This window comes from Embiotoca jacksoni, unplaced genomic scaffold (assembly GCF_022577435.1).
Source record: "Embiotoca jacksoni isolate LCO1_2020_lvr unplaced genomic scaffold, fEmbJac1.0.p SCAF_93, whole genome shotgun sequence".
Classification (NCBI taxonomy): domain Eukaryota; kingdom Metazoa; phylum Chordata; class Actinopteri; family Embiotocidae; genus Embiotoca; species Embiotoca jacksoni.
Genome location: NW_027185451.1, coordinates 87,009 through 110,373, shown reverse-complemented (window position 1 = coordinate 110,373; position 23,365 = coordinate 87,009).

Here is a 23,365-nt window from a genome sequence, read left to right as displayed (position 1 = left end):
TGCTTTGTATCTATAATTAATCCTCCCAAGGTTTTAAATCAGTACTAAATTATGAATGGGGTTAATGGTTAGACTTTGGGTGAGTTCAATGCACTTCTGTAAATGTACTTTCTCCTCCGGGCCGGTCTTTCTCAGCTCTATAATTCAAAGGAAGACTCTGAACTATATGATTTCTACAAACCAACAACCATCACCATAAAGTTTTGTGAAGGAACTTTGACTCTTACCCAAGAAGACAAAAGTCAAATGCACTGATGACGTCACTGAAAACTAAAAGAAAGAACAACAGAACAACACATTTACCTGGACAGCAGCCATTCAATCAGAATCCACCTTAAAACTAATACATAAATAAAATTTGTATTCCACTTGATCATGGTTTTAAACTTTGTCTAGTATTCATAAATTCTCTGAGGTGATATGAGTTTGAAATAAAATTAGTTTTTTTTTTGTAGTTATTGAAATTCTAGGATCAAAATTCCTTTGTGAGATTGAATGTTCACGCCAGAAAACTGGATGTTTGCCAAAAGTTGTAATTACACAACTTAAATCTAAAATACATTTCTATGAGAATTTGAGATTTGGTAAATTAATATGAATGAAAGACTTTGGATATTGTTGATTGAAAATATAACTGATAGTATATTTGTTGCAACTGCAGGTAAAACAGGTCAGTTTCAATGCTGCTGCTACTACTATTAGTACAAAAATTGTCACTGCACTTCTATGACTAACAGAAATAAGAACAATGATGATTATATTAAAAGCAACAAGATAACAGTGAAATCAATAATAATAGAAGATATACTTACATGTATAAAGTCTGTCATTTTAACTCATGGCAGTGGCAAATCAGGCGAAGTTGGAGTCAGTCGTGTCGACGCAAACTGTCTGCTGATCTCAAAAGTTTCCAGTATTTCACTGCAACATTTTTGCATGACCATATTTAAATATCCAAATAGCCATTTTTATGACGGTACGATGACATGTTCCTCCGTCCATGTTTACCATTACCAGCAAACATTAAATCCTGAGCTACATACATTATAATTCCTTGTCATTGTTATATACATTTAAAAAAAAAAAACACGCATGGAGCCGTCATCTGTATTTTCATTTGAACTCCACTCGACAAACAAGCTCAATATAACATTAAATGTCCATCAGCTAACATTATAAGAAAATGATGAAATTCTACTTAATGTAAAATGATGTTAGAGGTTTGCATCTCCAGCAAAATGTAACAGAGTAGCACCTGTATTTATGTTCATCAAAATAACAAACAAGTTGGCCACACCATATTGCGCTTTGTGAGCACCTGTGTTGTGCCCAAGGAGACTAAAAACCCTTTTGTACAAAGATACCTAAAGGTGTCTTGAAAAGACAGTTGAAACATTTTAGAAGCAACGAGCAAACAGTCTCTCCATAGATCAACAATGAGCATCTTGTATTGAATGAATTAAGTAAGTTTAATGTTTGACACGCAGAGAAAACAACGGCAGAGACAGATTTGCAAAGGTCAGGATTTTTGGAGTTGGAAGATATTAGTAGTTGTGTTTTTTTATTTTTCTTTCCTGTGAGCAACATTTGAGTCAGGTATACAGATAAGGCACAAGTGAAGATGACAACATGTTTTGTTTTTCAGAAATTAATTTGGTTAACAAAGTTTTCTACCGACATTAATAATAGTTTCATGTGTTCTATCTTTGTAGCTTGTAAATATTATCAGTTACAAGAGATGTCTTCATCCATTGGCTTCATCTCGGTCTGCTCCTTGTTTTCTTTTTGCTGTTGAAACGTCCACCTCAGTTTGAAGTCGTTCAGTAAAACATTGTTGGTTAGCACTGCACTTAGCTGAGAAGGAATAAAAGTGACAGTAGTGTTTGGAGAATCTAACTTCAGGAAGCAGAAAATAAATCGTATTAATGGAACATAACGTACAATTAAAATGTTATTAATTTCATGTTATTTTTGCACAGATTCACTTGAGGACTGGGAGTTACCAGAGTACATAGTCAAGGCTCTTTTTGATCATTTTGTTTTATGTTAATGTAGTACACATTTGTCTGAGGTCACGTGATACCTGCCCTCATTAACTTCAATCTGATTCTTCAGCTCTGACATCTCGGATCTGATACTCTGATACCTGAGGTGTAAACGTGAAGTCTGAGGCCTGTGGAACCAGAGAATATGGGAATGACCTTTACCTGCTTTGGGATCTGAGCTTTAGTAGCTGGATCTGAAAGGTCAGCAGCAGAGTGAATCTTCATCCTCACCATGGTCGTCTTCACTCTTAGATCTGGACGGTCAAACACGTGACCACAAACCAAGGAAAGAGTCATTATTGCATTGCAAAAGAAAATGAGAAAAATGGATCTCCAATGTTTATATTTCTTTTCACCTTTATAGGTGTTATAAAGGTGAAAAGAAATATAAACATTGGAGATACATTGGACACGTGTCGATTGTTTAAATTCTGGTGCAGAAGGAGTGTTCCTTGTTTCAGTTCTCATCAAGCCAACCATGGTCTGAATTTTCAGTTACACAGTGCTGGTTACCGTAATTATTTGGCTGTCCACTAATCCAGTTTCTGAAGGAGCTGTTGGTCTTGTCCGACCACCTCCACGGTACCCGGTACAAACCAATCCACAAATCATGTATAGAGTTAAATGACATCACCTGTGTGTTTTCCTGATCATTCTCGATCACAGCCAGGTCTGTGTGGTGTGTTCTGCAGTACGTCTGGGCATCCTCCCATGTCACTACATTGATAATTAGATTACAAGTATTCTAGCTCAAAAGATTTGCAGCTACAGTGACAGAAAAGTAAAGTTAGTGTCAGAAGAACCATAGCATTGGTTGTGTGAAGATGGTGATGTTTCCAAACACACATTTAGTTTCAGAAGACCGAGTAGATCGCCCTCCTGTGAATCAGCTCTCTGACACACCTTTATAGTTCACATCTATGGTTTGTAAAATTCTGTAACAGCAGTCGTAACTCAAGAAGGCAAAAGCCAAATGCTCCATATTAATTTCATTTTTATGAAAATTGAAAAAAAGAATAGATAAATTTTATAAGACCCGGGACATACCAGTACAGCTGATATTATAGCAAAAGTCCACCCTCAAACAATCTGAAACAGCCCAAATATGGATTTAGACTTGGTCTAGTGTTCATAGCTCTCAGATATGGCTTTGAGCTGATATAAAATTCAAATAAAAATGTTAATCAATTTCCTGTGGATATTGGAAAGCAAGTATGAAGGTAAAGGTAAAATAGATGATTTACGTAGGGAAACTTTGGGTTCATCAGAAGTTTGATACCACCATGTCAAACTAAAACAGAATCAAACAGATTGTTACGTTTTAAAATTTAATTTGCACAACGATATAACGGATGTCATTGTTTTTTTTTTTTTTTTTTTTTTTTTTTAAATACTAAGGATGTATTGATCACGTTTTTGGCTCCAGATCCCAATCCAAGTCATTAAATATGATATATCTGCTGATACTGAGTCCCGATCCAATACTTGTATTTTTCTTGGTTCATCCAGTGTCAAAGTGCACACTTCAGGTTCATTTGGATTTTTAAAATCAATACATTGTGACCAGTGAACATGTCTGTCATGAAAAAACAAACAAGACATCACCATGGCAATCAACAATAGACGTATAAGTAAGTGTAATAAATACACAAAAGATAAAACACAGGCATCGGCGGCTTTAAAGTGCAAAGCAGTGTATTGTTAAAGTGTCGTTTTTGGCAAAGGCGAGCTCCTTTGCTGATTTCTTATTCAAACCAGTAGAATTAAATGAAAATGAATCAGGAGTGCTGCTGCCGCTGCATTTGCCTTAATTTTATGAGATACTAATCTACCGGCTGAGGTTAGTCTGTCCAACCTCAATACACAGTATATTGTAAAACACAACGTAATGATTTGCAATGTAAACCCATATCTAATTGAAAACAGAAAAAAGACAACATATCAAATGTTGGAACTGAGAAATATTATTGTTTTAATAAAACATATTCTCATTTTTATTTTGATGATAGTAAAATGTTAAAAAAAAAATGCTTGACAGGGGCAATAAAGACACGAAAAATGATTTAAAAAAAAAATACCTGTTAGAACATCTCACAACTAATTAAGTTAATTGGCAACAGATCAGTAACATGATTGGGTAAAATAACAGCATTAAAGGCAGTGTCTCTCAGTAGTGAGGATGGGGAGGGGTTCAATCCAGAAGTAATTTCTGGATTTCATCATTTATGTTACATAATATCAGAAAAAGATTCAGAGAATCCGAGTAAATCTCTGTACATAATGGATAACGCCAAAAAAACCCAACAATATTAGATGGCTGTGATCTTCGGGCCCTCAGGCGGCGCTGCATTAAAAATCCAGCCACATATCTGTAGTGGAAATCACAGCTCAAGAACAATTGTGAAAACCATCATCTCTGAACAGAGTTCGTCGCTGCATCCACTAATGCTGGTTAAAACTACCACGCTGAGATAAAACCATAATTAAACATGATCCAGAAGTGCCACTGCCTTCTCTGCACCCAAGCTCATTTAGATGGACTGAGGCAAAATGGAAAACTGTCTTAAGGTGTTCTGCACTGATTTTCTTTGCTTTTCTAACAAAGTAACCAAGTTGAGACACATCCAGAGCTACTCTCTGAAAAGACTCATGAAATGATGAGGTTGAGATATGAACCATTGGACATGAGAAGTTGGGTTTTGGCAAGTACACCTGCTGAGGTCAATTTGAATGTACTTATTTCCATCTCAAAACATCCATAAGGACATAAGGCAGTTTATTGTTGTTGTAAAAATTCAACAAAATGAAGTTGGTAACTTAGCAGCTCCGCAATGAAAAATAAAAAAAATAAAAATAAATAAGAAACGCGACATGGCCATGGAAATCAACAATAGATGTCTAAATAAGTGTCGTAAATATATAAAAGATAAAACACAGGCATCAGCAACTTTAAAGTGCAAAGCAGTGTATTGTCAAAATGTCGTTTTTGGCAAAGGCGAGCTCCTTTGCTGATTTCTTATTCAAACCAGTAGAATTAAATGAAAATGAATCGGGAGTGCTGCTGCTGCTGCATTTGCCTTAATTTTTTAATGAATTTTATCTACCGGCTGAGGTTAGTCTGTCCAACCCTAATCCCCTAAAAACTGTGACACTGTGTATTGTGAACAAAACAACGTGGCACTATGGGGAAAAAGCTGTTCCTCAGCCTGTTTGTCCGGGTTTTGATTGTTCCGTATCTTTTTCCTGATAACAGGTGAACAAACAGACAATGTCCTGGGTGTGTGATGTCTTTGCAGATGTTGCTGGTTCTCTTCTGGAGGCGGTCACCATACACAGGGTCAGGTCAGGGAGTGCATGCCAGCTCCTTTGCTGATTTCTTATTCAAACCAGTAGAATTAAATGAAAATGAATCGGGAGTGCTGCTGCATTTGTTTTATGAGATGCTAATCTCCCGGTTGAGGTTAGTCTGTCCAACCCTAATATATGACGTAAAAAACAATGTAATGATTTGCAATGTAAACCCATATCTAATTAAAAAGAAAAAAGTCAACATATCAAACGTTGAAACTAAGAAATGTTATTGTTTTAAGAAAAACATATTCCCATTTTGAATTTGTTGAAAGCAAAAAGTAAACAAAAAAGAAGCTGTACAAGGGCAATAAAGACACGAAAAATTCTCAAAAAAAATATTTGTTAGAACATCTCACAACTTATTAAGTTAATTGGCAACAGATCAGTAACATGATTGGGAAAAAACAGCATCAAAGGCAATGTCTCTCAGTAGTGAGGATGTGGAGGGGTTCAATCTAGAAGTATTTTCTGGATTTTATCATCTATGTTACATAATATCAGAAAAAGATTCAGAGAATCCAAGTAAATCTCTGTACATAATGGATAACACTAAAAAAACAATATTAGATGGCTGTGATCTTCGGGCCCTCAGGCGGCGCTGCATTAAAAATCCAGCCACAGATCTGTAGTGGAAATCACAGCTTAAGAACAATTGTGAAAACCATCATCTGTGAACAGAGTTCGTCGCTGCATCCACTAATGCTGGTTAAAACTACCACGCTGAGATAAAACCATAATTAAACATGATCCAGAAGTGCCACTGCCTTCTCTGGGCCCAAGCTCATTTAGATGGACTGAGGCAAAATGGAAAACTGTCTAAAGATGCAATGAATCAGAATTATAAATTCTCCGGGCTAAAGAGTAAGAAGGATAAATCTTTCTACAGGCTATTAATAAAGTCACATGTGAAGTGATAAAAACCGCAGACTTTGTGCACACAAAACACACGTCGGGTAAAACATTGACATACCGAGACTGAGCTTCTCTGACTCCAGTCTTTATTTTACAAAAGGTAAATAATGTGCTGAGAGACACAGTAAAACATCTCTGCAGGAATAATGTGGTTCATCTTTCTGGGAGTTCTTCTCACAGGGTCAGCAAGCATCTAAACAGGAAGACAAACGCATATCGGTATTCAAAGAAGATTTTGTGTTTGTGTGTCTATGTGTGTTTGTTGGTGTGTGTAGCACATGACATCATTAACCTTCGTGAGTAAGTATTTCAAGTTCGCTCACTTGATCAACATCAGCATCTGAGTTCCACATGATTTTGTTCCGACTGGTTGGCGAACATGTGACCTAAAACTTGACCAGAGAAACATCACGTTTTTGGGGAATAGAAAGAAGTCGCAGGTCCTGAAAGTAGGACGTCCTGAAAGACGATTGTGTTGTAGCAGGCGAGAAACACACCGAGTGGCTGGGTGATCATCGTGAAGAACCAAAGATCCATCGCGCTACAGTTCAGGTGGTTTTCACCCAGAAAACTCAAAACGTCACAGTAGAACTCGATGTTGACAATCTGACTCTGCAGGACAAATTCACTTCACGGTGCACAACCCCGTTAATGTCAAAGAAAAAACCAGCTGGATGCTCCAGACCTTCTTCGGTCTTTGACTTTGAAGTTCTGCTGTGCTTGAAACGTGAATGTCGACCGGGTCTCTGTTGACGATTTCCAGAGTTTGGTTCAAAATGTAACGTGTGCTCTCTCATCAAGTCCTCGTTGAAATCACGAATGCACATCAACAACCTGCGAAACGTTGATGAAGCGTTTTAACTTGGAATAATTATTCATGAAAGTTAGAGCTTACTGCTGCAGTGTTGAGGACATTTATACCCAAGTCTCTGGACTTTTTAATTGCCCCTCGTGTTTATATCTATTTCGTGGCTCTTCTGTGTCTGCTTCTCGGGTGGTTTCTTTCAGGTCAATTTAAAGTCAGTCACACCCGGCTTAGCAAGTACTGCACGCAACTAAAAAAGAAAAAACATAATCGTCAAGGTGTCTTGTTTTGTTCTCTTGTTCTGTTTTTTTCCCTTATTGCTCTTTATTTCTCTCTTTCACACACACACACACACACACACACACACACACACACACACACACACACACACACACACACACACACACACACACACACACTCAGACACACACTGTAATGCATAGTTTTTGCATCCTTTCTTTAAATATCCAAATGGTTCACCTGACAAAGGTGACCTTTACAATGTTTGTTTATCAAATGTTAACTTAGGTTTATAGCTCAAGTGGTTGCAAAGAAAAATATATAAAAACACAAGCAATCATGCCTCTAAATCGGGGACAACCGTAGACAGACGATTTATGGTTTCAGGTTTTATTTATCTGTCCGTCCCGATCCAGCGAACGCAATTCCTCAAGATCAGGGTATTTCCTCGGTCTTGGCACAAACATTGCTTTGGTCCCAAGGGTGAATTAATTTGATTTTGTTGGTCAAAGGTCACTCTGATCTCACATCTGTGCTATTATTGTAACACTATATTTCAAAAAACACGTGTGACCATAACTCAAATTCATACGTTAATTATAACAACATTTCCATCAAATGTCTAATAGACTAAAATGACATTTTGTAACCAAAAGGTCAAAGTTCAACTTTACTGTTCCACTGAGCTATCTAATGATCCAATGTCATAATTCAGGAATATAATGGGAGATCACTGTTTTTGAGAAATGCCAGAAGGATTAATGATATCTGATAATTCTTTGAAAAGGTAAAACTAGTGAAGTGATTGGATGTTGACGTGAATGTTTTGAGTGATTTATGTTCTTCTGCAGTCCTGCTTTAGTATATCTAAATAGATATTAATAGAAGATATGCTCAGGTTTAAAATCAAGTGTTTCAACTGTTAGCAGCATATTTCCCATCATCAGATTCACTCATTTTGTTTTTTTCCTGCATTTCATCATGCACATATTTAAATATGCAAAAATGAGTTTGGCAAAGGTCGTTCCACCAGAGGGCAGCAAAACACTACATCTCTGTCTGAAGTTTAGTTACAGATCAAATGTGCAAGATACGTCATGTAATTCTTCACAAGAGTGTCATATCATCTTGTTCACTTTATTCATTTTTTTCCTGAGCAAGATTCATTTTGCACAATTTTGAAAAGACAAATATTACAAGGATGAAAAAAAGATACCATACAGAGCAGAGAAAGGCAAAAAAGTAAATGAGCCAATTGAAAACCGCCACCAAGGTAATGTTTAAAGTTCACAAAGTTATAGAAAACACAAAGGATATACAGTACAGAAATAATATGACTACATTAAACTAATGAAAATCAAATAAAAACAAAATGTTTATGACAACGTTGATGAAGCGTTTTAACTTGGAATAATTATTCATGGAAGTTAGAGCTTACTGCTGCAGTGTTGAGGCCATTTATACCCAAGTCTCTGGACTTTTTAATTGCCCCTCGTGTTTATATCTATTTCATGGCTCTTCTGTGTCTGCTTCTTGGATGGTTTCTTCCAGGTCAATTTAAAGTCAGTCACACCCGGCTTAGCAAGTACTGCACGCAACTAAAAAAGAAAAAAGATAATCGTCAAGGTGTCTTGTTTTGTTCTCTTGTTCTGTTTTTTTCCCTTCTTGCTCTTTATTTCTCTCTATCACACACACACACACACACACACACACACACACACACACACACACACACACACACACACACACACACACACACACACACACACACACACACACATTTTTCACTGTATCCTTGCAAAGACCCTTGTTGATAACACTAACTTGAACCCTTACCTGAACTTAACCTTTGAGGGATTGAGGACAGGTCAAAATGTCCTAACAATGTATAAAAGTCCTCATAGAGAAATTGGTCCTTCCAAGGTGATCAATACAAACCCCTTCCCACACACACACACACAGACACACACGTTTGTATGGCTAACTTTGTTAGGATTTTCACTGATAAAATTCATTTCCCGAGTCACGAAACCACGACACCTAAGGTCCTAATTGAAACCTAATAATAACCTTAACCCTAAAAGAAGTCACTCTGTAAGGTTTATGTGGATCTGTTGGCAGAAATATAATATAATATGTTTAATTATGTGTGTAATAGTATATCACCTGCAATTTTCAAAAAAAAGTGTTTTCTTCGAATGAGCTCTGCATATCTGTATACAGAGTAGGACCTCTCCCCTATAGCCCACCATGTTGAACTGCCATGTTTCTACAGCAGCTCTGAAGGGAGAAACCAAGGGGGGCGTTTTATTTATTTTTTATTTTTTTAGAGTTTCATGGCCACTTTCCATTCTCTTATACCCTTGGAAGGTGAGGCCACGGGTTTTCAGTTGGTTGCAATCTGCAAACTCACCAGTAGTTGGCACTAAATCCTGCACACTGCTCCTTTACCCCTCCAGCAGCCCTTTAAATGAACTTGAGAAAGTCAGGACCGACAAAAACATCCACAATCATAAAGGTAGTTTTACTACTACACACCACACACACACACACACACACACACACACACACACACACACACTGCACCTGCTGCTGCAGGCTGGCACTGCTGACTGGGTCGTCCAGGGTTGTGTTGGACTGGATTGTCATCCTCACCACAGTTTTCCGTGATTTGTGAACAGGATCTCAAAGAGCAGGTGGACATTTCAGAATAAAAAAACACAACATCTGACAAATACTTGGTCAAGATGAAGTATGAGTTCAATGGAAATTAGCACTTCTGAATATATCTCAAATATATACCCAAACTCTGTTAAACTTTTAATAATACGTGATGAACTATCCAAAAAGTAAGAACATTTAAACCTAAATTCAAAACAAAGCCCATATTTTGCTGCTGCTCTTTACATTCATGAATAACGATTGAACTACTTCATTCAAAGGTTCACTCCAGACACATTTTAAAACCTAAGGAACTCTTCTTTGAATGGTGTTTACTACTAAAACATGAAATTGCCCTCCTTAAGAATTAAAATCACGTCTACTTTATTGAACAGTCCTGTTCAGGCTGATGGAACCGTGATTTATATTGAAGATATCTGGTCACCAAGTCTCATGGAGACCAGGGAGAACTAATTTGTGCACGAGTCAATAATTTTTGCTCTTCTTTGAGCATAAAGCACCACCTTCACGACTTTGTCTTTCACCCTTCATACTCACGTACGTTTTTTTGTTTTTTTAAGTGATTAATTTAATAAAAGCTCACCTTTGGGGATCTGGCACAACTCCTCAATGACTTCTTCACTAGTCACATCTGGTTCCATCACATCTGTCTCCATCACATCTGGTTCCGTCACATCTGTCTCCATCACATCTGGTTCCGTCACATCGGGGATATTTGCCGCACAAATTAATCATTGGTTGGCGCAAATTATGAAATCAAAATCACTATTATTAAATAAAATTTGCACAGCAGTCATGTCCCCCTCCTCACACCCCTCCATTATACTTCCCAGTAATTTGCAAATTAAGTTAATTATCTGTGTTAGCTCAGGCTGTGACGATTAGTCGATCGGTAGAAAAATAATCCGCAAGTAGTTCTCATTTAAGTAAGTTTTAAATTAAACAATGCAAATGCTCTGCAGTTTCAGCTTATTTATTTTGAGGATATTAATAGAATTTTAACAAAGTAAATCCAACATCTTTTAATTATAGATTGTTGGTCACATTGGGCTTCAGGAGAATGTGACATTTTTTCACTGTTTTTTTGTTTTTATTATCTAAATGAGAAAACAATCAGCAGATTAATTAATAAAGAAGATAAGCGCAGCCTTGGTATCGACCAGCAGCAGTCTCTGTTTTTATACCAATCCAAAGTTAGAGATGTCACATGACTGCCCCATACCGTTTAATTGGCAAGTGTAGAAATGGCGGCAAGCGCCAAAAGAATCCAAAATATTTCCAGAATAAAAAACAAGAAGCTTGTAATGTTCGGTATATCTTGAAGGCTGTGTGTAATAAATCATCTGTGCACATGCTACCTCTGGTTTATGAATGTTTCAGTGATTCACACCTTGGTAGCAGAAGAAAGGGTACGTCGAGTTGCACGGCTCGTCAGTCCACTTCCCATCTCTCACCACTATGGCAGCACAATTGTCTTCTTCGTTCACGTTGTCCGGTCGTCCATCTTGCCAGTTATGGAATGTGTTGCTTCTGTTGGTGTCGGACCAGTACCACTCTGAGTCGCTCTGATACAGTCCTATCCAGGCCTTGTCTGTGTACCCTCCAGTCGTAGCGTTTATCACTGCCGTGATGTTGTCCTGGAGAGGCGTTTGGGCAAACGCAGTGTACTTCAAAATGCAGTCTTCTTGTGCCTCATCCCAAGTCTTATTCTCACTGACAAAGTGGACGGTGTTTTCAGAGGAAGTAGAGGGGACACAGAAACCTGAGGAGAGAATTGGATTTATTATAATATAGTATGTCCACGTAGTTTTACTATGAAATAGAAATCAATATCCTCTATTTGTTTTTGGATGAGTTCCTATAAAGACCTATTTTGTTTCTGCAGTTATAGCGTCCCTTAAAATCAGACTTGGTACGATGGTATTAGAAAATAAATGACAAACCGTAGAGATGTCAAAAAGTTGACACCTTTAGGTGAGTAGCAGTAACACGAATGGGTCCCACTACTTTTTACATAGATAAGAAGTTGAATGACAATTTTGAATGTTTGCCATAAATTTCAGTTTGCGTTAGGTATCACGTGACCTTAGCTATATGTTTTACTGCAGTTGAGCTCTTAACCATCCAGCAAATTCTTAAGATAATGAATTCAAGTTGGAGCTAAAAGGCATTGCATCAAACAGAATAAATTAATTAAATGAGTTAAATTTGTTATACGCATAGAAAGCATTTGTTTAGCTAGTATTGTAAATTACAATTATAAAAAAACACCAGCAATATAAAGTGTAACAGAAGATGTGTTTTGTCTGTTTGTGCTGCACACTAATGGCTAGTACTGATTTGGACTAACTGGAGCCCTCAGATGTCAGTTAAAGGAGAATTATTGCTTGTCTGTTCCCACCTCTGTTGTAACAATTCAGGCAAGAGAGGACAAAACAACGCATCCCAGGATAAAAACAGCAATACAGAATTATTCCTTTGCTGAACTAATGCTGCCTTTAAATGGAACTCATGAGTTTGTGGTTATGACATGGGAAGTCGTGTTCACCTTGGCAATTAAGTGATTAAGTCGCTTAATAGTCACAACCGTGACGTCACCCATTGGTTTGTAACCTGCCATTATGAAGCCTGGAGTTCTGCATTTTGGCCGGTTGCCATCTTGGTAGTTAAGAGCCAGAAATGACCATATTTGGACCAGCTGGGGAGGAGTGAGGGGGGGGATCTGACTCAATCTGATTGGACACCTGGCGACACTACTCCCCGCCCACAAATAATGGAAACCTGACTGCACCACAAGCCTGTCAATCAAACAGACATCCCAAAAACACGTCTTTTTGAGGTCTAATATCTAATTCATGATGTGACTATTTTCAAATGGACCTTCAAAAAACAAATAAGAGAGATGGTCTTCAGGAAACTATGCCATATGAACTTGCTGAAAAAATGTTTTTCATGAGAGAAGTTGAATGGGAGTCTAAGGAGCCAGTGACTTTTTGGAACCAACCTCTAGTGGCCCTCGGCGGTATTGCACATTAGGGCACTTCCATATTGGCCTCATATTTCAGATCAGAAAATGGGGGCGTTCAAAGTCTTTTCTCGTGAAAACGGTGAACAGGACGTTTTTGAACGATTGAAAGTCTGACTGTGGTTCGTAATGTATCATCTATAAATCATGACAGAAATCACATCTCTCCTGTGAGCAGGAGGATCACAAACATGCTGACTTCGATTAACTGTGGATGCAATAAAGTGAATAGAATTAATGCACTTTTTGACAGCTGACAGAGATCCTTTGTATGTTCACAGAATTATTGCATACAGCTGAATAATAATATATATGTCCTTTGATTATGAGAAGCGAGTAAACATTTGGCACAATGAGACTTCATTGATTTTGTCACAGTAAACACGTTGTCATCGGCTGCCAATTGTTTTTTTGGTTTTTTTTGGAGGATTTAATCCAGACATGGTGACGCTGCTTTTAGCTCGTCAACTGCACAGAACTGGAAAAACCTATCCCAAGGATCTGACACTTATTCCAGCACCTTTCGATTCAAATCCAAAACGTATGTTTACTTTTCATTGCCATTGCCCTTTTAAAATCAGACTTTTTCAGTTGTGTCTGCTGTTTTATAATTGACAGATCCTTTGTGTAAAAAAGTCACGAAAACAGTTATATAGTTTATTTAAAAAAAAATTCAACAGATCTTTCTGTCTTTGTCAGTTAATGTTCTTATCTAACCTTTTGCTGTATTTTTGTGATTTCATCTGAGCACTTTAATGACAAATTGAAACTCTGACTTGATTAGAAAGTAGAAGAACAAGAAATCCTTTTAATCCTGTGGTATTTCAATTTCAACAAGCTTTGGATTTATGGCTGATTCTGCTCTTTTCAGATCTGTTCGTATATAATGTTGCATAGCACTAATACAAAAGATGGGAAAAAATGGTGTTACAAAGATTATTATAATTATATCATCACGTAGATATCAGCTTACCGAACTTGAAATGTCTTCAGTTGTCAAAGACAAGCAGCTGTCCTTCATCTTCAGTGTTTGTCTACTTTTTTTTATGTGTGAGGGTGTTTTTATAGGATAATGCAAATAAGTATGGTGGACAGTTGAAGGATTGACTTTAAAGGAAAGAGACTGGTTGACAAAATGTGTGACACGTCCTCTTTGTGTTAAAAAGAAGTGCAAGTCACAGGCTTCTGGAGACTTTTAGAGATATTATTATATCCTTCCCCTGATTCATTTCCTGACACTTACATTGTTGTTGTTTTTTTCAGACTTAAGGGTTTTTTTCCTGACATGCATTCTGAATATTTATACACAGATGTGGGGCTTTCTAAACTATTGCTGCATAAAAATACTGCTGCTAGGCAACGGCAACATGGACAGTTTTTAGAAGCTTCAGAGGCTAACAATTTAGCAAGCTAACATGAGTTTTTTTTTTCAGTTAAAATTACGTTCATATTGTATTAAAGTGTGCAAAGACCAAACATGATGAAGAAAGTAAGCTTCACTGTCAGTTTATGATCCAATGCACCTGCACACGAAAGGGCAATTTATTTGCATTCATAGCTCCTCTAATGTACCGTTCAAATGCAAAAGACCACACTATGTCAACTCAGATCGCATGATGATGGAAAACATTTAAAAGTATAGGTGAGTATCAAAGCATGTAAACCCGGTTGAACAAAGGTTAAAAAGTTCCAAAAGATCTTAAACAACGTTCAAATCAAGTTGTTGTTTTTTTGTTATTATCTCAGTTAGAATTTATAATAAAAAAAAAATTTATCTGAATTTTTTGTTCTCTGAAGAATTCATGTAATTTGCTTTATATATGTTGTATATTTTAAGCTCTAGCTGGCCTCTGGAGTTTCATTGGAAACATTTATTTTTACATCCACTGTTACCAAATCTGATCGTATGGACATCCTTGATATTTCCCTCACGCTTCGACACATGGTCGAAAACTCCTGACCTGCAGGCATTGTGTTTTTATCGGTTGTGATTTGGTTTATTGTTTCAAGTAAATTTTCTGGAACCCGAGTGCTGAAAAAACAGTCGGGTGGGTTTTAAAATTCAGGAATTTGCATTCAGAGCTCCACAAATTATTCATTCAAATAACTGATTGCATAAAGTCAACAATCCGCTTGGATCTAATGGCGATGGAAATGTGGTGATGTGTTGAGTGAAATCCTCATCCACTTGAATATCCAGGCAAGCTGACCTAATACAAGTTTAGTTGCCCTAGTATTTCCATGCCTCTAAATCGGGGACAACAGTAGCCAGACATGTTGTATTTTCAGTATTTGTTAATTATGACAAAATTTCCCTCAAATGTCTAATAGACTAAAATGAAACATTGTAACCCAAAAGTCAAAGTTCAGCTTTACTGTACCACTGAGCTATCCAATTATCCAATGCCATAACTTGGGAAAAGAATGGGAGATCGATATTTTTGAGAAATGCCAGAAAAACTATTGATATCTGATAATTATTTGAAAAGGTAAAACTAGTGAAGTGAACACTACATCTCTGTCTGAACTTTAGTTGCTGATATAATGCGCAAGATACTTCATGTAAGTCTTCACAAGAGTTCCATATCATCCAGTTCGCTTTATTCATATTTGTCCTGAGCAAGATTAATTTTGCACAATTTTGAAAAGATAAATATTACAAAGGTGAAAAAAAGGTACCATCCAGTGCAGATAAAGGCAAAAAACTAAATGAGCCTATTGAAAGCTGCCAGCCAAGTAATATTTAAAGTTCACAAAGTTATAGAAAACAAAAATGATACACAGTACAGAAATAATAGGACTACATAAAACTAATGAAAATCAAATAAAAACAAAATGTTTATGACAACAACATCAAAAACAATAATATCAATAGAAAAGCAAAAAACGTGAGTTTGATGATGGATGAGAGTGTATGTTCATATGTGCATGTGATGTGTACGTTACAGTTACAAAACAGCAGTTAACAGTTTTTTTTAATCGCATTTTAAAGCATTTTATAGAGAAACAGCTTCTTGCCAAATGGGAAAAGCCAAGTTGGTACCCTGATTATATCATATCTGAGTCAAGTCAGCAATTGAGGTTAAGATAAGTTAAGATGACAACATGTTTTATTTTACAGTATTATTTACTGGAATTGGATATCCAAAGCATCTATCTACATTAATCATAATTCCATGTATTCTACCTTTATAGCTTGTAAATTATACCCATCACCCAGGATGTCTTCATCCATTGGCTTCATCATTCTCTTCCCCTTGTTTTCTTTTTTGGGTTGAATCTTCCACCTCAGTTTGAAGTCATTCAGTAATCTTGTTGGTTATCACTGCACCTAGCTGGAGGAAATAAAAGTGACAGTACTGTTAAAGTCAGAGGTCTCCAACCTGTACCTTGTGAACTACCAGTAGCCCGCGACCCAGTTCTGAGTAGATTGTGGAAGGTTGAAACAACATGCAGTGTATCTCGTATATAGACTTTCTTGAACGGGTCACCCAGGTATATTGACGGCTGGCCAAGTATCTTCGATCAAATTCAGCGTTTCTTTATTCATTTATTTATAATCTGTCCGGGAGAACGACGCTATCAAGACGATGATTTGAACATCAAAGTCATCTAGCTACATTAATCATAGTTTCATGTATTCTACGTTTATAGCTTGTAAATATTACCCATCACACGGGATGTCTTCATCCATTGGCTTCATCATTGTCTGCTCCTTGTTTTCTTTTTTGGGTTGAATATTCCACCTCAGTTTGAAGTCATTCAGTAGAGTCTTGTTGGTTATCAATTCACCGAGCTGAGAGGGAATAAAAATGACACAAGTGAACACTAACTTCATAAAGCAGAAACTAATTAAAGGAGTAATGTAACATAATGTACAATTAATACGTTGTTTATGTCCTTTTAGATTTTGCTGTAAACCCAATTCGAACCGTTATCATTAAAAGGATATCTCAGAAACGGCTGAATTGAACTTTTTCAAATATAACACAATTACTCACTTGGCATCAAAGCTCAGGATCACTGTAACGTCACGTCTTCCTCATTCTTGTGAATTTAATATTTCAGGAATCCTTAAAGGGCTTTTTTCAAGGTTGGCACAAACATTCACTTAGACTCTAGGATGAACTGATACGATTTTGGGGGTCAAAGGTCAAGGCCGCAGTCACCTCACTGACTTATACTCATGAGCGAAGGTAACTGTGACCTCATAAAACACCCTTGTGACCAAAACTCAATAATTCATACCCTGGTTATGACAACATTTCAATCAAATTCCTAATAGGAGGAAATTATTACTATTCTTATTTGTCTATTATTGAGCACCAAAACGAGGAGCAGAAGAGCAGAACAGAAGTCTGATGTCTGATATTGAAGTCCGATATCTGAACCTTGACGACTACAGTATGAAGTGTAAACATGACGCCTGAAACCTTCACACTGAATCCTATCATCTGATGTGGAAGTCTGGAGGATGGTCCAGAATTGTTTCTGTGATTTTGCATGAGAGAACCAGAGAATATGGGAGTGAGATTTACCTTCTGTAGGATCTGAGCCTGAATAAATGGATCTGAAAGATCAGCAGTAGAGTGAATCTTCATCGTCATCGTTGTCTTCTTCACTTCTAGATCTGGACAGTCAAACAAACACATGATCACAAACCAGGGATAGAGTCATTATTGCAATGCAAGAAAAAAAGAAAAATGCCTTGAAAAGGTTTATATTTCTTTTCACCTTTATAGCACCAGAAAGAGTGTTCCTCGTTACAGTTCATATCAATCCAAACGTGGTCTGAATTCTCAGGTGGACAGTGCTCTGAACCACCGTCGTTATTTGGCTCTCCACTCCCCCAGTTTCTGAAGGAGCTGTTGGTCTTGTCCGACCACCTCCACGGTACCCGGTACAAACCAATCCACACTTCATTATTTGACTTAACTGACATCACCTGTGTGTTTTCCTGATCATTCTCGATCATAGCCAGGTCTTTGTGGTGTGTTAATCAATGTTGGAGTCATATCTGCAATGAAATGTTTGCTGATCATAGAAGTATCCGGTACTGGGCTGAATATTTTTTGCATGGTTATAGGTACATGTAAATGTATATCCAAATAGCTGGTCTGACAAAGGTCACCTTTGTTTTTACAATGTTTGGTTCATCAACAAGTTATGTTTTATCCCACTTTGAGATTACACTGGGAATTTTACGTGGCCAGAATAATTAAATACAATGAGTTATAAAGCAACAACAAATCATGTTTTCAAGAACATCAATGTGATGCCAGGGAAACACAAGGAATAACGTAATGAATTGACCTAAAACCTTTGAACAAAGTACCTTAAAAATGTGCTGAAAGATTTTCAAAGTGACAATCAAAAATATTTATTCACAGAAAGTTCCTTGCAGCAGCACTGTGCAGTTAAGAGTTCAGACCACAGCTGATGTGCTAGTAACTACATGTGATGCGCAATAAACTACATTTTCAAAAAAAATATAACTGAAATAAATGGACAGTTTCGTGTTGCCAGGAAATTGATTTAATTGAATTGCTACCGTCGAAAAACACCAAAAGAATGCACAGTAATACACTTTAACACGCCCTTAAATTATAACTATAGTTGCTATATCATATATATGTGTCATTGTTTTACTAAGTCTCTACTTTAATCACTCATCATTGAATCATTAAAACACATGTAAGACAGGAGACCATGTAGATATTCACTCATTGTATAAGGTTCTCTGAATCTGCTGATGTGCTAACGATCCGGCTGCAGTAACATAAAGGCAAGAAACAGGTCATCATTTTCCAATAGTTATTAAACCAAAAGAAATGGAATAATTTCTCATCTTGTGTTGCACCTGTTGTTTTTACCGGCTTCAAAAAGTGGCAGCAATGCACCGAAAAGCTTTTTGCTTTTACCGTCATTAACCGGCAAAAGAAGAAAATAACGTTACTGCCGGGTGAGATTAGATGCTACGGTACAAACAGGGAAAACATACAAAGAAAACTCAATCTGTCAAAAAGTTATTTGTTGAACTAAAGAAGACTAAATGAAAAAAAGGTGCAGTGCAAACTGTACCAGGTAAATCTAGCACATCATAACTCCACCACAGTCATTTGAGAAGGAAGCAATGAGCAAACAGTCTCTCCATAGATCAACAATGAGCGTCTTGATTTGTCAATAAATTAAATAAGTTTTATGTTGGACGTGCAGAGAAAACAACAGCCTTCATCTTAAAGTTAAAAGCTAAAAACAGGCTTCTCATCAGATTTGTAATTGTGTTTTTTTTGTTTCTGTGAGCAACATTTGATTTTGAGTCAAGTATGCAGATAAGGCACAAGTGAAGAGCACATGTTTTGTTTTACAGCATCTAAATCAGTTAATAAAGTCATTTGGCTACGTTAATTAAAGTTTAATGTATTCTACCTTTGTAGCTTGCAAATATTATCAGTTACACAGGATGTCATCATCCATTGGCTTCATCATTCTCTTCTCTTTGTTTTATCTTTTGGGTTGAATCTTCCTCCTCAGTTTGAAGCCAGTACAGCAGAATAAACACACAAAAAAAGCACAGTTTCCAGCTACAGTCAAACAACATCTGATGAATAGGCAGTATTACACTATAAGGTGCCCTGAAATAAAACAAAGTGATTAGTTAGAGGTGTAGAAAGATTCCCTTCTTATTATTAAATATCTACTGTGATCACACACAAACAAGAAAATCTGTCATTAATTCATCATAATTTTAAAACAGAGCAAAGACAGGTAAGCGTATGTTTTCATTCATTGTATGAGTTTCTCTGAAGCTTATCATTATATACTACTTGCAGATAAGAACGTGGAAACAGATATCTTGAAAAGTGACTGAACACCTCCTGAAAACTTGCTGACCTGCTGATTTCTCCCTGCAGTGAAGTGTAGGCCCATTTCAGACCTCACTCAGCAGTGATGCTGGATGAGGTCAGAGGTGAAAAAACCTTATCAAGCAGAGAGTTCAGCAAAACTACTTTTCACTCTGTTGTTTCATCAAGCTTAATATGTGAAGGATAATGCAGTTGTCTGCTAGAGTATTTAATTAACTTCATTTAGAACACATTATTATCAGTTACACGGGATGTCTTCATCCATTGGCTTCATCACTGTCTGCTCCTGGTTTTCTTTTTTAGGTTGAATCTTCCAACTTAGTTTGAAGTCATTCAGTAGAGTCTTGTTGGTTATCAATGCACCTAGCTGAAAGGAAACAGAAATCACACCTGATGCTTTACTAATCTAAGTTCATAAAGCATAATATAATTAAAGTATTAATGTGGCATCATGCACTGTTAAAACGAGATTAACTCCACGTGTTACTTTGCTGTTGGAGCACAGTTTGACTTGAAGAATGGGAGTTATCACAATGGATAGCTCTGAGATCTGCTGTGTTCTAGTATCCCCACCACCATTCTATTCAGTAGACCAGAAATAGATTTAGTATGTCGCAATGCATATACATGTTAAATGTAGTATGCAAAGTACCAGAAGTTGGTGGTGCTAAAGCACCAACCAGTTGCAGTACGTAAAAAGGAAGGAGATCCATTGAAAGGAAGTATACTCGTTCCAAAATCCATTCTTTTTCCTTATTACATAAAATGTTGTGTTACATATCAAGCCGGAAATCTGACGAGACGTGTGCTCGCTAAGATCTAAAGACTAATGTGTGATGTCTGAAATCTGAACCTTAAGGTGAGAAGTCTTAGACATGTGGACTGATTCCTACGCTTTGATCCTAAAGTCTGATTTTGAGGTATGATGCCTAAAGTTGGCCCAAAATTGTTTCTGGGAGAACCAGAGAATATGGGAGTGAACTTTACCTGCTGAAGGATCTGAGCCTGAATAAATGGATCTGAAAGATCAGCAGTAGAGTGAATCTTCATCCTCATCGTTGTCTTCTTCACTTCTAGATCTGGACAGTCAAACAAACACATGATCACAAACCAAGGATAGAGTCATTATTGCAATGCAAGAAAAAAATAAAAATGCATTGAAAAGGTTTATATTTCTTTTCACCTTTATAGCACCAGAAGGAGTGTTCCTTGTTACAGTTCTCATCATGCCAACTATGGTCTGAATCCTCCATTGCACAGTCCTCTAAACCACCGTCGTTATTTGGCTGTCCACTCTTCCAGTATCTGAAGGAGCTGTTGGTCTTGTCCGACCACCTCCACGGTACCCGGTACAAACCAATCCACACTTCATTATTTGACTTAACTGACATCACCTGTGTGTTTTCCTGATCATTCTCAATCATAGCCAGCTCTGTGTGGTGTGTTCTGCAGTACGTCTGGGCATCCTCCCATGTCACTCCATTGGTAATTAGAGTATATGTTTTCTGGCCCGAAGAATTTACAGCTGCAACAGAAGAAAAGTAAAGCCAGTGTGAGATTAACCATAGCAGTAGTTGTGTGAAGTTGTTGGTGTTTGAAAACATACATTTGGGTTATCTGGAGGCGAGTGGTTATGAAATTATATTTTCACATTAAGAACATACAGAAGTACTTAAGCACAGACAGCCTGATCAGCAGTGTGCAGGCATAAAGAGCAAAAAAAAAAATAGGACTTTTGACTTCGTGTTACTTCCTGTCTTTGTAGAATCAGCCATTATCAACTATATATTGTATGCTTAACTTGAAATTAAGTATAATGTGTCATTACACCGTGATATCATTGAAGGTGCTATATACCACTCACTTTGACCAGATCCAAACAATCTCAAAACTTTCAGGAACAGAGAGCAGTTTCATAGAAACACAATATAAATGCAAAATGTTTCTTACCTTGGTAACAAACAAAATATTTTGTTTTCTTGCAACGAATATCACTCCATGTTCCATCGCCATGCATCGTGACACAGGCTTCATTTCCAACGTAATTATTCGGCTCTCCTGGTTTCCACTTGTGGTAACCAGTTGTACTTGTTTTACCAGTCCCCGACCATCTCCAGGAGTTTGCATTATTGCCCATAACTCCTCTCCAGGATTTTGGGTCATCAGTCAGTCCGATCCATGCATATCCGGTCTCATAACTAGGCCTGTTTAACCCGCTAATGTCATCCATGTTTTCAAAGGTCGCCAGGTCGGTGTGTTTCACTCTGCAGTAATGCTGTGCGTCTGTCCAGTTCATTTTTAAGTTGACATGGTGGTATTCACGAAAGTTGTCAGGAGAGCAGGAAGTGAGGCCAAATCCTAGAGGTTGAAGATAGAGAGCATATTTAACTGTGAAACACTGAAAATCGTATTCTGAATGGTTCGTCTGAATAATTTTAAAATCCTCTTTATTTAAAAATACTGACATGTTTATGATATATTACCGTAATTTCCGGACTATTGAGCGCACCTGAATATAAGCCGCACCCACTGAATTTAAAAAAAATAAATTATTTTGAACATAAATAAGCCGCACATGTCTATAAGCCGCAGGTGCCTACTGGTACATTGAAACAAATTAACTTTACACAGATTTTAACGAAACACGGCTTGTAACAAAAATAAAAATTTCAGCGTGACGGATGATTCGCCTTTCCTGTTGACAGTCCGAGTGAGAGGCAGGTCAAAGGTCAGAGGAACCTCATCCATATTTATGATGTCGTGCGGGCCAATGGTATGCTCCGCTATCTTTGCATCAGTGAATATGTGGAAGTTTGAAACTTTTTCCTCGTAGTCGGGAGGGAGCTGCTGACACAGACTCGCCCGTACCCTGATGGACAGGCCTTTACGTCTCATAAATCTGAGACACCACGACGGTCCACCTCTAAAATTCTCAAACTTCATTGCGGTGGCGATTGTTTTGGCTTTCAGTCGGATCTGCACAGTTGAAACACCTCGGCCGTCTGCTCTCTCTGTGTTGACTCAGCTCTATTTCCTTTTCCAACAGCCATATCTAATCGCCTTCAACTTGAAAGCTGCATCATATGCATTTCTTCGTGTCTTTGCCATGATGAGGGTGACAAAATGACTACCGTAATCAGAATGATGGGAAGTTTGAGCGCGCTCGATTTAATCTAAACAGTAAACTAAAAAGTTACATTGTTTCACCTGAACCCGTTCGGCAATTTCATTGATCTAATGAAAACTTCATGCCACCAAAAAACTGAGCACCGTCACAGAATGTGTTTTTTTGCTAATTTTTTTGGCGGCATGAAACTTGTGAAAGCGGGGAAAATCCATAAATTAGCCGCGTCATTGTTTAAGCCGCGAGGTTCAAAGCGTGGGAAAAACGTAGCGGCTTATAGTCCGGAAATTACGGTACTTTACTGTTTGAGGTATT